Source organism: Rhipicephalus microplus, chromosome 4 (assembly GCF_043290135.1).
Source record: "Rhipicephalus microplus isolate Deutch F79 chromosome 4, USDA_Rmic, whole genome shotgun sequence".
Lineage (NCBI taxonomy): Eukaryota > Metazoa > Arthropoda > Arachnida > Ixodida > Ixodidae > Rhipicephalus > Rhipicephalus microplus.
Genome location: NC_134703.1, coordinates 171,206,432 through 171,219,826, shown reverse-complemented (window position 1 = coordinate 171,219,826; position 13,395 = coordinate 171,206,432).

The following is a 13,395-nucleotide window of genomic DNA, read 5'->3' as shown; positions in this document are numbered from 1 at the left end:
ATTTGAATAATATGGAATTCATTAACTTACACGCATTCTGCCACATTCTTCAAATTATATGAATTCTCTGTGCTAATGGTTGTTTGTTCTAATGACTTTGCCCGCTTTGGGTATGAAGGTGACCAGGGTGGTCTTCCACTCAATTGGGAGGGGTGTTTGCTCGATAAAAATTGAGTTGATGTGTGCAAGTAGATTTGTGTAAGCTGAGCCAGGAAAGTTGGAAGGTAACTTACTATACTTTCTAGTGTCGTTCCTCATCTCGTTTTTGCTAGAGCCGCCTTTGATCCAGCTCTCAGCGCCTGCATACGAGCACGCTCGCTTTTGGGAGTCCAGCTGTATGAATATATATTGGACGTCGAGTTTACGTGCCAGTTCTGCAGTGTCTTTATCGAAGATTTGAAACGCTCGCTGGAGACGCTTTTGTGTCTTTGTTTGAGGTTGCGTAGGATCAATTTAGGCATTGAAACACCAGGTACTACGGCTGGACATTTGTCAACTGGCCGTGTTGCATCGCTCCATTCAGTTAGCACATTGTATGTTCCGCCGTGTTTCTCACTAGCGCGGGCAGTTACAATGCATAGGTGCCTTGCGGCTGACTCGCGCATTCGTAACCAGCCGTGTCCTCTATTCAGGTCCGTATCTTCACCTGAAGAAGTGCGAAAAAATGCAATTAAAGTTGACCGCAACATCTACAAGTGCGCCTTCGAACACATGGTTAACGCCTGCGACCAACGTATTTTGGGCCTAGGTATGGTGAACATCTTCAAGTAACCTCCAGAAGCGCCCTTGTCAAATAAGTACACTCGACATTTTGATACGTCGTCGGGTCGCTGCCTCCTTGTCCGACTACACATTAATCACTCAGTACGCACGGAAAGGCGCGCACAGAATCTAGAAGTTTGGAAATACTCCTTGCATAGGCGATCTCTGCCGGCTAACATGACCCAAGACATTCACACATTGAATCTCATAGGAGTTGTGCACCTAACTCCACTGTCATACGACCATGTATACGTGGGCCAAACTGGCCACTTCTTAAGCAATCGTTTACAGCTAGAAGCATTGCTGGGCAGTGACCTTAAAGAACGGTGCCCACTTGGCACAACATTGCACTATGTGTGGCTGCTCACCCTTTTTTTAGACACGACTGTCTTGTAAAGGCACAGGGATAAGACGAACCGCAAATAATTAGAATCTTTTCACATTAAGAGATTCGGCGAAAGATGTGTTAGCCAGCCTTTCATTGCCATTTCAGAGAAAGAGTACTTGTATTTGGTAAAATCAGTGTACTAATTAATTTTGTTTTTTTCTTCGCCTATGTATATATTTGCATATATTTTTTTTGTTCACGCGCATGCGCCTTGATGATATTTTGCAGAGTTTTTGCAGATTGGCGATGTTTTTTTTTTATTTTGGGAGGTTTTCAGGTGAGAGAACCTGTTTGTTCTGACAATTTTTGTAAGCTAAATATGTGTTGCACCTTCAATAAACATTCTGTTGCAAGTGTGCGCTCGTTTTGTTGTTCTCTACTCCAGTCCGTGTCACGTACCGCGGCCCTCTTCTATCTCCTAGCCCAAATGGCTGTTTTTTGGCAGCGCAGCTGATGCTATGCGCCGCTATGCCATCACGTGATTGCTGAGTGAGTGTCAAGAATAGATGCCACAGATGGCACCATTCCAGGGCATGGACAGATAGATGCGAATTAGGTCTAATAAGGGCTTTCGCCTTAAAATCTGCAGAGAGCCGTGAAATGTGGGAAGGAGCCACATTAACAGATGCATCATTTCTGCCAGAGGCGTAGAACCACACCAGACACCACGCTGTTCGACTGCGTAACGAGTGGCTGGTTTTAAAGCTGCCAACCCATTGCGAAGGGCTCATTCATCATCATCATCATCATCATCATCATCATCACTTACAGCATCACCGCTGAGTGGAGATGTGCAGGTGCACACATTGCCTTAAGGCGTGCAGTGGATAGTGTGCCACTATCGGCAAATCACATGACCATTCAAGCTTGCCTCAAGCCCCGATCACTTGGAACTCACTTCATCTTTGCCATGCTCTCAAAACTGAAATATGTAAAAGTTTATTTCTAATAAAAAGAACAGTTTGAGCACGAGGATGAAGCGCGTTAGTAAAAAAATCCAAGTACTATACTAAGGCTAGTTAGTAGCTAGTAACATCATATCATTGCACAACACAAGACAACGAGTAGTTACGGTGTAACTATGGAAGAAGAGACAATGACCAAAAATAGCGCTGAAATATAATAAAAAATTTCTTGATTGTCAATCACGAACTAGCCCAAGCATATGTCTTATCAAGTAGCTAGTAGGTGCAAGGCTAGTAGAAGTAAGAATAGTAGGTGGTTGAAATTTCTGGAGCCTTCCACTATGGCGTCTCTTATAATCATATTGTGGCTTTGGGAAATTAAACCCCACAACTATTATTATTATTAGCACCCAACCTAGGGCATCTCAACTAAACACCGGCGTGAAGAAACTCATCGTACACCGAGTGATTAAAACTTCGAATTGTGCGAGCTCTCTGTTGATATTTAAAGGTATTGCGTGTACTACTTACAATAAACGATATCTCTTCAATAAAAATTTTGTGGTTGCCTGGTTGAAGTGAGCTCCTCTAGATGGCACTACCTATCCAACCTTATCTGGTGAAAAAGAATCGCTCAGTGACTCCAAGTGGTTCTTTTTCCGTGAATTACACATAAACGGAGAAGCCGCGTATTGTTCCAGGTCGTTATGGTATAAAAGTTTTTTATTTCAACTGGTTTCATCACAAGCGGTTAATCGTAGTCGCGTTTATCGACGTCATTGGGATCATTTCCAAATGTCCCGGTTGGGGCCCGCACGTTGTCGTAAATTTACCTTAATATATGTATAAAACTAAGCAGAGCCCTGTTGTTGAAAATGACGCTTTAGACGTTCTCAAACACTGATCTTTCTCTTTGAGGTGAATGGTTATTTGTATTTAGTGCCCCTTTCTTACCACATGAAGCTGAGAGGTGCCCGTGTAGATATAGCAAAAGCATTAGCAGTTTTTTTTTTAGCGGAAAGTCCTTTTCTTCTCTTATCCCTGGCTATGCTACTGAGATATATACTTGAAAAGTGAGAAAATTTTACAGCGTGCACACCAGTGATGATTGATAACACTGCTACCCTAGGCTAGGCTAGGGTGCTTTGTCTGCTTCCCCATTGGCACAAGAAATAGGCATGTAGGGAGCCTTACGTTAGGTCTATTGACTAAAGCTGCCCATTTCCAAGTTCATGTCAATGTCACTGTAAAGTTTCTATTACTGGACACTAAATAATGAAATATAATGTGTCTAACAAAAAAACGGCTCTTAAAATTACACTTCTTTCTGTGTTATTCTCGTAATACGAGACATTCATGTGTGGTTACAAAATTACGTCCTTTTAAGCTAATGTTTACGCCTTGACAATTTTACGTCAGCGCAAGTTAGGCGTTCTTTGTCGATTCGTGGTAAAAATGAACTTTTTGAGAGGACCTTGTACAATAGCAAATTGTCCGATGGAGGCGGAAATGTTGTAAGCCCCTGTGCTCAGATTTGGTGCACGTTAAAAAACCCCAGGTGGTCAAAATTTCCGGAGTCTTCCACTACTGCGTCTCTTATAATCCTGTGGTGGTTTTGGGACGTTAAACCTCACACATCAATCAATCAACAATAGCAAATTGTTGCATAACAAAACACAATTGCCAGAAAAATAGACTACCTCTAACGTTTGTAAATTTAGGGTGTCTGTAAAATGGTAGATGTCGCAGCGGTGTCCCGCCCGTCGGTGTTTCCACTCGGCAGCCAGCGGTACGCTGTTCACATTGGTAGTGCCGCGAGAGAAGCGAGACAAGAGTGCACATGTCGAGGCGTGCGCACCCACCATGGACATTATTGGACGACCCAATCTTTACGCAATTCGCATTGTGTGACACCTTGTTGTTCCTTTGATGTTCTTAAACGCTTTATTACTCATAACAGCGCGATTCCTTTCCCGACATGAAGCCTGCCTAAGGTGACTTAGCGAACAAGTGGCAAGCACCGGCGTTGCTCAATAGTAGAAAACATGAGCTCTCACGCTGCGTACTCGCGTATAAGCCTTACTGTGTCCTTGGTACTAGGTTTTAAATGGGAAGCAGTTCTTAGCGAACTTCGGCGACTTTGAGCGTATCAATTTATCTATATATCTATCTATCTAGCCACTAACGTTTGGGTACTCTCGTGGTCAACTCCCTAACTATAGCGCGAACCAAAATTAGCAAGGGAGGGTAAGATGGTTTGACGAACATGATTGCAGTGCGGGCTACCCAATATTATAAACATTACATATATACTCCTTTGACAGAGCCGTAACGTCGGATTAACGTCAATTGTGGTTAGTTGCCATGCGCTGAAGTTGATTTATGTAGCAGTGTCTAGCGCCATCATCCTTGCGAGCATCAGCGCTTCATACAAGCTTCTGGTGTTGCTAATATACATGTTCCAGTTGACATCGCTGCGCGATCGCAAAAAGAAAAGAATTGGCTGTATAAAGATCTGCAACTCTTCAACATATATCTGTGAGTGTAACATTTGTACATATATTTAGCGTTATATCATGACGTGTCAGTTTATAAAAAAATTGCACCACGGTTATTTTACCTCAGCTTGCTTTGCTTAACATCGATTCCCTAGTACGTGGGATCTACCGAAATTTTTTTTGCTTATTTCGCGATAATGCTTACGGAAAGCGGTGGCGGCGGCGGACAACTATATGGCGCCGCGCGTGACCCGAGTTTTGATATCATTACAGGCTTCGCTGTAAAAGGCTTTGAAAGGCCGCACTTCCAGCTTTCTGTTTCACCGTGCTGCGTGTTCAGCGCACGCCTGGTGGGTTTTTAGGGGCGAAGCTCTTTATAGCGGCCCCCGTTCGTCCTTCGTAGCCGTTGCAGTGCGTAACAAATATAACATTTTGACCTCCAAGGTGGTGCCATTAAGAGATTTATTCTGTGCGTTGTTAAACAATAAAAAATAGTGCTCAATGTACATGCCAATGGCTGCTATTGGGGAATAAGAGACAGGAGCATCCGGCTATAAGTCAACACGCACGCTGCGATCCCCATTAGCAGCCATTGGCATGTACATTGAGCACTATCTGACAAGAAAGGGTTGCTACGTTATACTCGCTGGGTGTAACCTCCTTAGCTTTAGAAAGGTTTAGCGAGCGTTGAGTCGCAGTGCCATGAATACAATGAACTAGTATATACCAAGAACTCGAGGTGATTAAAGGTGGGAAGTAGACCTGAAGCGCAATCTGTAAGAAAGCGTGCGTGTTCCACCTCTCATTTACTCCTTGGAATGTCCTCTGGGTGGCGGTGCTTCTATATGGGGAATATATGATGAAAAGATGCAAGATAGTGATACTTGGAGTGTTGAACAGTTGGACGAACGGACACACAGACAGATGCATGGATGGACGCATGAAAGGACGCAGGGGTGGATGCATGGACGAACGCAGGGACGGACTCACGAACAGACGCACGCACGGATGGGCGAATGGACGCATGGACGGTCACACAGACGGAAGCAAGAACGAATGGAGGGAGGAATGCTTCGCCCCACTCTCCAACATCCACTCCGTGGATATGCTGCCAATTTTTTTTGCAGTGCTCTAGCAAATGCCATTGTAGTGCCACCATCACCATCATAATTTCTCAATCACCGCGCCGCGCCTCTCGCGCAGCTGATGCTAGCTCGAGCTGCGCGAGGATTAGAATGAGCTCACGCACCTGGCGCGTCGGACGGGGACAGCTACCGCGGCTCGGCTTCGGGCATAGAATAAAGTGGCGCGATCGGCACGGCCCCGTCGGCTGCCTACGACGCCGTCTCACGTCTCTCTTCTCTCGCCGCTACATTGGTGACCCGGAGAACATGCCCTTCGCCGAACGGCCCGCTGCCATGTTCCCGCAACTCTACCCGCCAGTGCCGCCGTTCCAATCGACCTACCCCAAGGTATGGTTCATGCAGCTCGATGCCGTTCTGGCGTTGAATGGCGTCACGGACCAGCCGCTGATGCACGCCATTCTTCAAGACGCCCTTCCAGTAGAGTTGCGTCATCTCTCTGGCACTTCAACCTCCAGCCAGCAGCCTTACGATGACCTCTGCTCGGCGGTGCTTGCCAGCTACGGCCTCACCTACCACCCGCTGCCGTTCACCCGCGACTTACAGGTTTCGTCTGCGTCGCAGCGTGCGGTACCCTCCGGCCCGAAAGTCTTCACTGACCGGGACCTAACTTCCCCGACTACGTCTCCTACATCATCTCGTCCGTCCACTATCAACGCGAGTCCCGCGTACGATTGCCCATCCGACGAGGTTCAGAACATTCGTGCTGCACGCGACCAGTCAGCCACGAAATCCGACGAGCTTCTTCAATACGTTTCTGTAGCCAACGACCGGGTCGCCACGAGGTGCATTTTTTCGAAGTCCTCGGCCGATTGTCCCTCGGGCACTCTCGCCACCCGCATGTCTTCTCCAGCCTACACAGACCACGATTTCTCAGACATGTCAGACTCCACGACGGCTTCATCGCCGCATGCCCCGGAGTCTGCCAAGACTACGGATATCCTCACGCTCACTATTCTCTTGGTCGCGGAGACTTCAGCGTCGACGATGTCCGAAGGCGCCTCCCCACCCACCTCGACGCTCTCTGCGTCCTGCCAGCAGCGACCATCTTCAGCCCCGCAGTCTCCCGCAGCCGAAGTTAAAGTCATAAGCCGTCAACCACAGCCAAACTTCCGAGAGGCTGCGACTATGACTGACGCAGCTGAGGACGACGTACCTGGCGCGCCTTTGGCACTGCAGACTACATATGCCACACATGCTGTGGAGGTTGTCATCGATCATGCAGACCTGCACACCAACCCTCATGCGCGGAGAACTGATGGTCTTTCAGGTGTGCCACCCGATCCTCCATCAAAGCTCGGGTCTTCTGAGCTTCACAACTATTCCCCAGAGCATTTGGCGCCGGATGCAGTCCGCCACACAGGCTCGTTGGTAACAACAGCGACGACGTGCGGTCCAACTGCATATCTGCCGCCCTTGATAGTCTGCCAACGAAATCATCACGTCCGTGTTGCAGCCTTGGCCTTCAAGACGGCGCAAACACCTACGAGGTTTTCCCGACGCAAGGGCCAGCCACTTGCCGTGCACATGACTAGCCGCAATGCACGGCGTTTCCGCATCCGTCGACTCGGCCACACGCCCCGGCATGCCGGTCGCAGTGCTACGCGCAGGCCGGTGTTTCATCGACAGAGACGTCCGCACCAGCACGACCGCGACGCTGCTCCTTGTCGACAGCATACTCGGCACCCTGTGCGCTGTCCGAGACCCCGCTGTGGCTGTGAAACTTCAGTGCTCGGTCATCATGGGTGCGTTCCGATCCTTCACACTATTTCGCTCACATTGCCGGCGCGAGCTTTTCAGCGCTTGTCCACAGTTCCAGCTGTGGGCACGTTTGTCAGCCGCGTCTACTCGAAACGGCGGGTGCGAATTCGAATGGTCCCGCCGCGTAATTGTGGGATGGACGTGTCTATGAACACAGCGACCCGGCACTTCCTTCTTCGTCCCTTGCGCTTCTCCCAGAGTCGCCCACCAGAGACACACTGCCTACTGATGGCCCGTAAACGTTGACAACCTGGACTTGCCAAATGAACACTTTATGGATTGCCGTTCATGTATATAGCATTTGTCACTCTCTTTCTTTTTTTCATATGCCTTCAAATCGCGCAAAGCGCTAGGGGGGGAGCCCTGTAGTGCCACCATCACCATCATCAGTTCTCAATCACCGCGCCGCGCCTCTCACGCAGCTGATGCTAGCTCGAGCTGCGCGAGGATTAGAACGAGCTCACGCACCTGGCGCGTCGGACGGGGACAGCTACCGCGGCTCGGCTTCGGGCGTAGAATAAAGTGGCGCGATCGGCACGGCCCCGTCGGCTGCCTACGACGCCGTCTCACGTCTCTCTTCTCTCGCCGCTACACCATCAAATAGTTCTTGCATATTTTGCGTATGTTATTCTTTACTGCCGTCTTTTTTCTCGCGTTCTAGTTAAAGATTCTTTTTTCAGTGGAAAACTTGTATTTTTAACGCACAGTAAGACGCACGCTAAAAGAAGCTCATGCACCTTTTTCCCGCGCAGGCTACGTGACATTTTTTTTGACCAAGCACGAAGCACTGCTATATAATCGCGGCTTAGAAGTTTACTTTGCCGAGCAAATATATCACAGTGCGAGTGGGCCATTCAGCCCTGAGTTGCACACGGTAAAAGGTGAATTAAAAAAAACCATAGCCGGTGAGGCGAGGGCAGCAAACTCTATTAGCATGGACACCGTATAGCACCACATCGTCATAATGCCCAACATATGAGAGCGTGATGAAATGAAGGTATGCAAACTTTGATCAAATCTCCGACTGTACGTGACTGCAAAGTAATGAGGTACTCTTCCAATCCCTAAAAATTGAGAAAAGATGAACGGAGAGAAAAGATGAACCTACACGCACAAATACATGCACACAGCGTTTTACTGCTGTATATTCTACAACGTACATGCCTTGTTTCTACCGCAATTTTCCACTGGCGCCGGTGTATTTTCTATCGGTGGCTGGCAAATGACACATTGCGGCCCACTTATTAGCCTTCGATTTGGGCAGTGGGCTTTGCGCTTTGTAAGTAAGTAATCCTGTCGGTCTGCCGGAACGCCGAATTGCGGAAGCCCGGCCTGCAATCTTCTGCGGCTACTGCGCCCGGTACGTCTCTATAGACGCGCGCGCTTCCCTTAACGCAAAATTAGAGCATTGGCGAAATGCCAGTTGACAGCGCAGGTTGTAATGCAGGTGCCGGAACATTCAGCAAAGAATGTTAGGCTAGCTCTTTTTTTTCCTCTGGCAGAATTAGCAAAGAGCACTTAGTTTGTATAGCCATTTTATTTTCGCTCATACAAGTAGAACCTTTCACGTAAGTGATCAAGCTGTGTACAATTAAGGCTACTAACAAAATTTGAACATTAACCTACAGTATACAGTAAAACAAGCAGGAAATGAAATATCAAAGCCATCACACTAAAAATTCAATTGGTCTTGTTATTTATTCATCTCGCTTTTAAAGAATTGCAAATGCGAAACAAAACTAGACAACTTCTGAGCAAGGATACGCATTTGTAACAAAGTAGCGAGAATGGGAGTTTAAACGGAAAAAGCATCTGGTGAGAACGCTATCTGCAACTTTCGTGCAACATGTACCGAAGTTTATTTAAATTATAACGACTTCTTTTTTTTCATTTTTTACAGACTCGATGTTCTCTAAGCAAAAAATTGGCACTTCCCACGTACAGCTGGAATCGATGATATGAGAAGCAAGAATGAAAAATGTTGATATGTCACTTTAAAATCAGCACATCGTTACGAGGTGCAGGTAAATGATGCCATACATGGCTTTCGTGTCATGATTATCGTGTTTGGATGTCTCATTTGCCTTTGCCATCTATTCACGTCACGCGATACCAAGTTTAGTATATGTGGAGCTAGCAAAACGGCCGCGAGTGCATCACGAAAGGCCCAATTTACTCTTATGTAGCGTTGACGCGCGCTCACGCTGGGCACAGCGTCGCTACGTTAGCAAAATGTGAGCACTTCCGTCGGCGCGTCCTGACGGCAAACCGGCGTGAAATGCGACATGCTCCATTTCGCGCTGATGCGTTACCCAGGCAACACTGCGTCTCCCTCTTTTCGTGACGGAGGGACCGCAGACGCGCTGATATGCGCAAGCGTTAAAGCAATGCAGCGCCTGCGAGTATATAGGAGTACTGGCGACTGTCGTGGCAACGCCGGCATGACGCCACGAAATGAACGCCAGCAAGCACGCACACAGCGTCACGTCGAAATGTGTTGGCATCTTCACCGTGGCATGTCGTCATGTTCTCACATCACACGCATCTCATGATTATCATGTTTGCACCAGTCACATACCTTTGTAATCCATTGGCGTTACCTAATACCAAATTTGGCATATGTGGAGCTAGAAAAACGGCTGCGAGCGCATCATAAGCGTAGTATGTAGTCATGTGTTACATGACACGCATGTCACGATCATGATGTTTGCACCAGTGCCATACCTTAGTCATCCAATGACGTCCCGTAATACCGAATTTGGTATGTGTGACGCTAGCGAAACACCCGCGAGCGCAACATGAGCGTTGCATGTAGTCATGTTGTTACATGACATGCATGTGATGATTTTTATGTTACGGTCTGTCGCTTGTGTTCACCATGCAATCATGTCATTCAATTCCAGTTTTGCAACATATCATGTGAACGAAACCACCGCAAGGGCTGCAGGTTCATGATACGTAAATCATGAAATTCTTGAATCCATGTCGTGATTTTCATGTTACGACTAGTCAAATATGTTCTCCATACAGTCATGTTATGCCATACCAAGTTTGGTATTGATACCATTCTCGAAACAGCCAAGAGATCTAGAAGTCGTAGGCGGCTACATATATTGATAGATAGATAGATAGATAGATAGATAGATAGATAGATAGATAGATAGATAGATAGATACCAGAAGTGCTTGCAGTAAGAAAAGGAATGGTTCGATTTCGGCTGGGACCCTGACACTTATTCTTGGCATTTGTCGGCTTAGCGCTGCCGATGTGAGGTTTTTCTTAACGCTCACTTGTTAAAATCACCCATGTGTATTTTTATCGTTCCTCGGTAGATACGAAGTGTGAATCACCCGTGGCACACACCCGCATACCAGTGGCACATACGCGGCCGTGGTTATGTGCAACAGTCTATCGGTAAAAGTTTGACGAGGTACGCGACAGGATTGTGGCATTATTCATGTCCTGACCGGTGCGTTGTATTCCTCGAAGTAACTTACCCTCCCATACTATTTCGGTTCACGCCAAGTGGGGTGATCACGACAGCACGCAGACGTAAGCGGACAAATAGATAGATAGATAGATAGATAGATAGATAGATAGATAGATAGATAGATAGATAGATAGATAGATAGATAGATAGATAGATAGATAGATACCAGAAGTGCTTGCAGTAAGAAAACAAATGCTTTGCATTTGAAATATTTCACTATACCAGAAACACAAAAGGTTCCCAGCAGGTGTTAAGGTCTTACTGTACACAAAAAGTTCTACATAGGTGGTAAACTTGACGCCGTAAACGTGGGGTATGCATCAATGTTTCTAGAACTTATCTAATGATTGTTGCACATAGCTGCTAGTCAGGTGTTTTCAAGAATAGAGGGCTTACATAAAAGCGAATGTTTATATTGATGACAACACCAATTGTTTGCAGTGAACGTACTTACGTGTCTTATTGCTGATGTCATTGGTCATTGTGCTGTCCACTTCAATATGAATAATAAAACTTCATAACACAATTTAGTGACGCGCAGTACATTATTGAAATGCGTCACAAATAAGCAGTGGCGTAATATGTATGATCCTGTTTCTAGCACTGATGACATTCGAAAATGATTGAGTAAAGATTCGTAGCTGTCAACAACACCCACCTGTGTATTCTCATTTGGTCCATCTCACTACATAAACTCGCTGGTGTAAGGGGAACCAACGTTCGCTGAACTATACAGCAAGCTTCTGGCACCTGACAAGTTGGCATATAAGTATTATCATGAGCTTAGGTAGTTTATATTAAGCTATGTTCATGACAAGAGCATGGCCCAGATAACAAAAATACGTGAGTGGTACCTGTGTATTATATGAAAGCCCACTTAAATCAAGTAACTCGGCTCAACAGTAAGTCGACAAGAAAAAACAAATCGTTTAAATGCATTTTCTATCATTCATTAAAAGCGAAGTACTGTGAGATCCGAGTAGGCTCATAAGATGCAAGAGACGAAATGAGGCAGAACGTTGTCTGTGGCAGCTGTCGCGCCTGACTCAGATCATAGTAATGTATACACATGCAGGGCTGCATGGTCGTTGCGTATATGCATCTTGCGTGCATTTAATTTCTCTTACTCATAGATTGAAACGTTGTCATTATCTGAATTAGTTCCTCGGAAATTCTCGATATCAGCAAAGACTTTGTTCGTTACTCAATTAGTAACTAGGCAAAAGTAGGCAGAAACATAGAGAAAATATTCATCAAACAGAGACCTAATCTGTACTTTAGGGGTCTGCAAGCCACATTGTCACAATCAGAACCTCGCGACAGCATAAAATTTCCATGAATTAACCATCTACCTGGGACAACCCTATGACTGATTATATAAAAACAGCTTACCTCGTTCTCAAAACAGTTAAGTGTGCACCAAGTAGCCCAGCAATATCGAATGACTCATTTGGATGCTTACAAAATATAGCTTTCAACCGAAACATGAAGATACGTATACATGAAAATGAATTTCAGAGTCTCCACCAAATATGTTATCATATGTCATCGGCTCTCATAAATAGCTAAACTAAACCCTGCTCATTGAGCACTGGCAAGAAACAAGCAGTTACAAATTTTTAGTGTGCAAACTGTTTGGGTGTGAACGCGAAAGCATACACATGCATATTTTTTGTTAAAACTGACGTTCACGTAACGAAAATAACGGCAACCTCAGATTGACAGTTAAGAACAATCCTTCAGGCAATGTCTAGACCTGTGACCACATGCAAGTTTAACCACTTTGTAAATGCATTTCACGAAAAGATGTACCTGAAGAAGTGCTCAAGTGACCAGCTCTTCAAACAGATAGTATTTGTGAAAAGCAAGTAAATCCATCTTTTATAGTTTGACATACAAGAAGACGCCATTCATGGCACAATTAGTAGCGCGATAAGAATGCAGGATGCACAACCCATAAAACAGTTAGCTCCAGGACCACTGCAAAGCACTACATGTACACGTCAAAGGCCACAACAGATCGCTCGAAAGCTACGCAGGCACCGCTGAGCACAATAACCCTCAAAATAGCTCGGATGCAACAAGACGTCATTGGCAGCAATGAAGAGCCAATGAAAATACAGCTACTTAGTGTATCATCACTCTCGCCTTTGCCATTTACTGAAAATGTACGAGCATACCGGTATGCGTTTCACGGTGTACTCTTGAAAGAAAACACAGGAAAATCGCATAGGCCGAATGCATAATGATATGGTCCGTCTTTTACAGATTACACCCACATGGAATTACATGAGAAGTGAACAACAGCTTGAAACACACACACAAACGAGAGCTCAAGTACAAAGCCCACTTCACGCGTTTAGATTTGTGAACACACACTACAATTATATCCTAAACTGTCTTGTGGTCTCTCGATGAATATTTCCAAAGATGCTGCCTAACTCTCGTG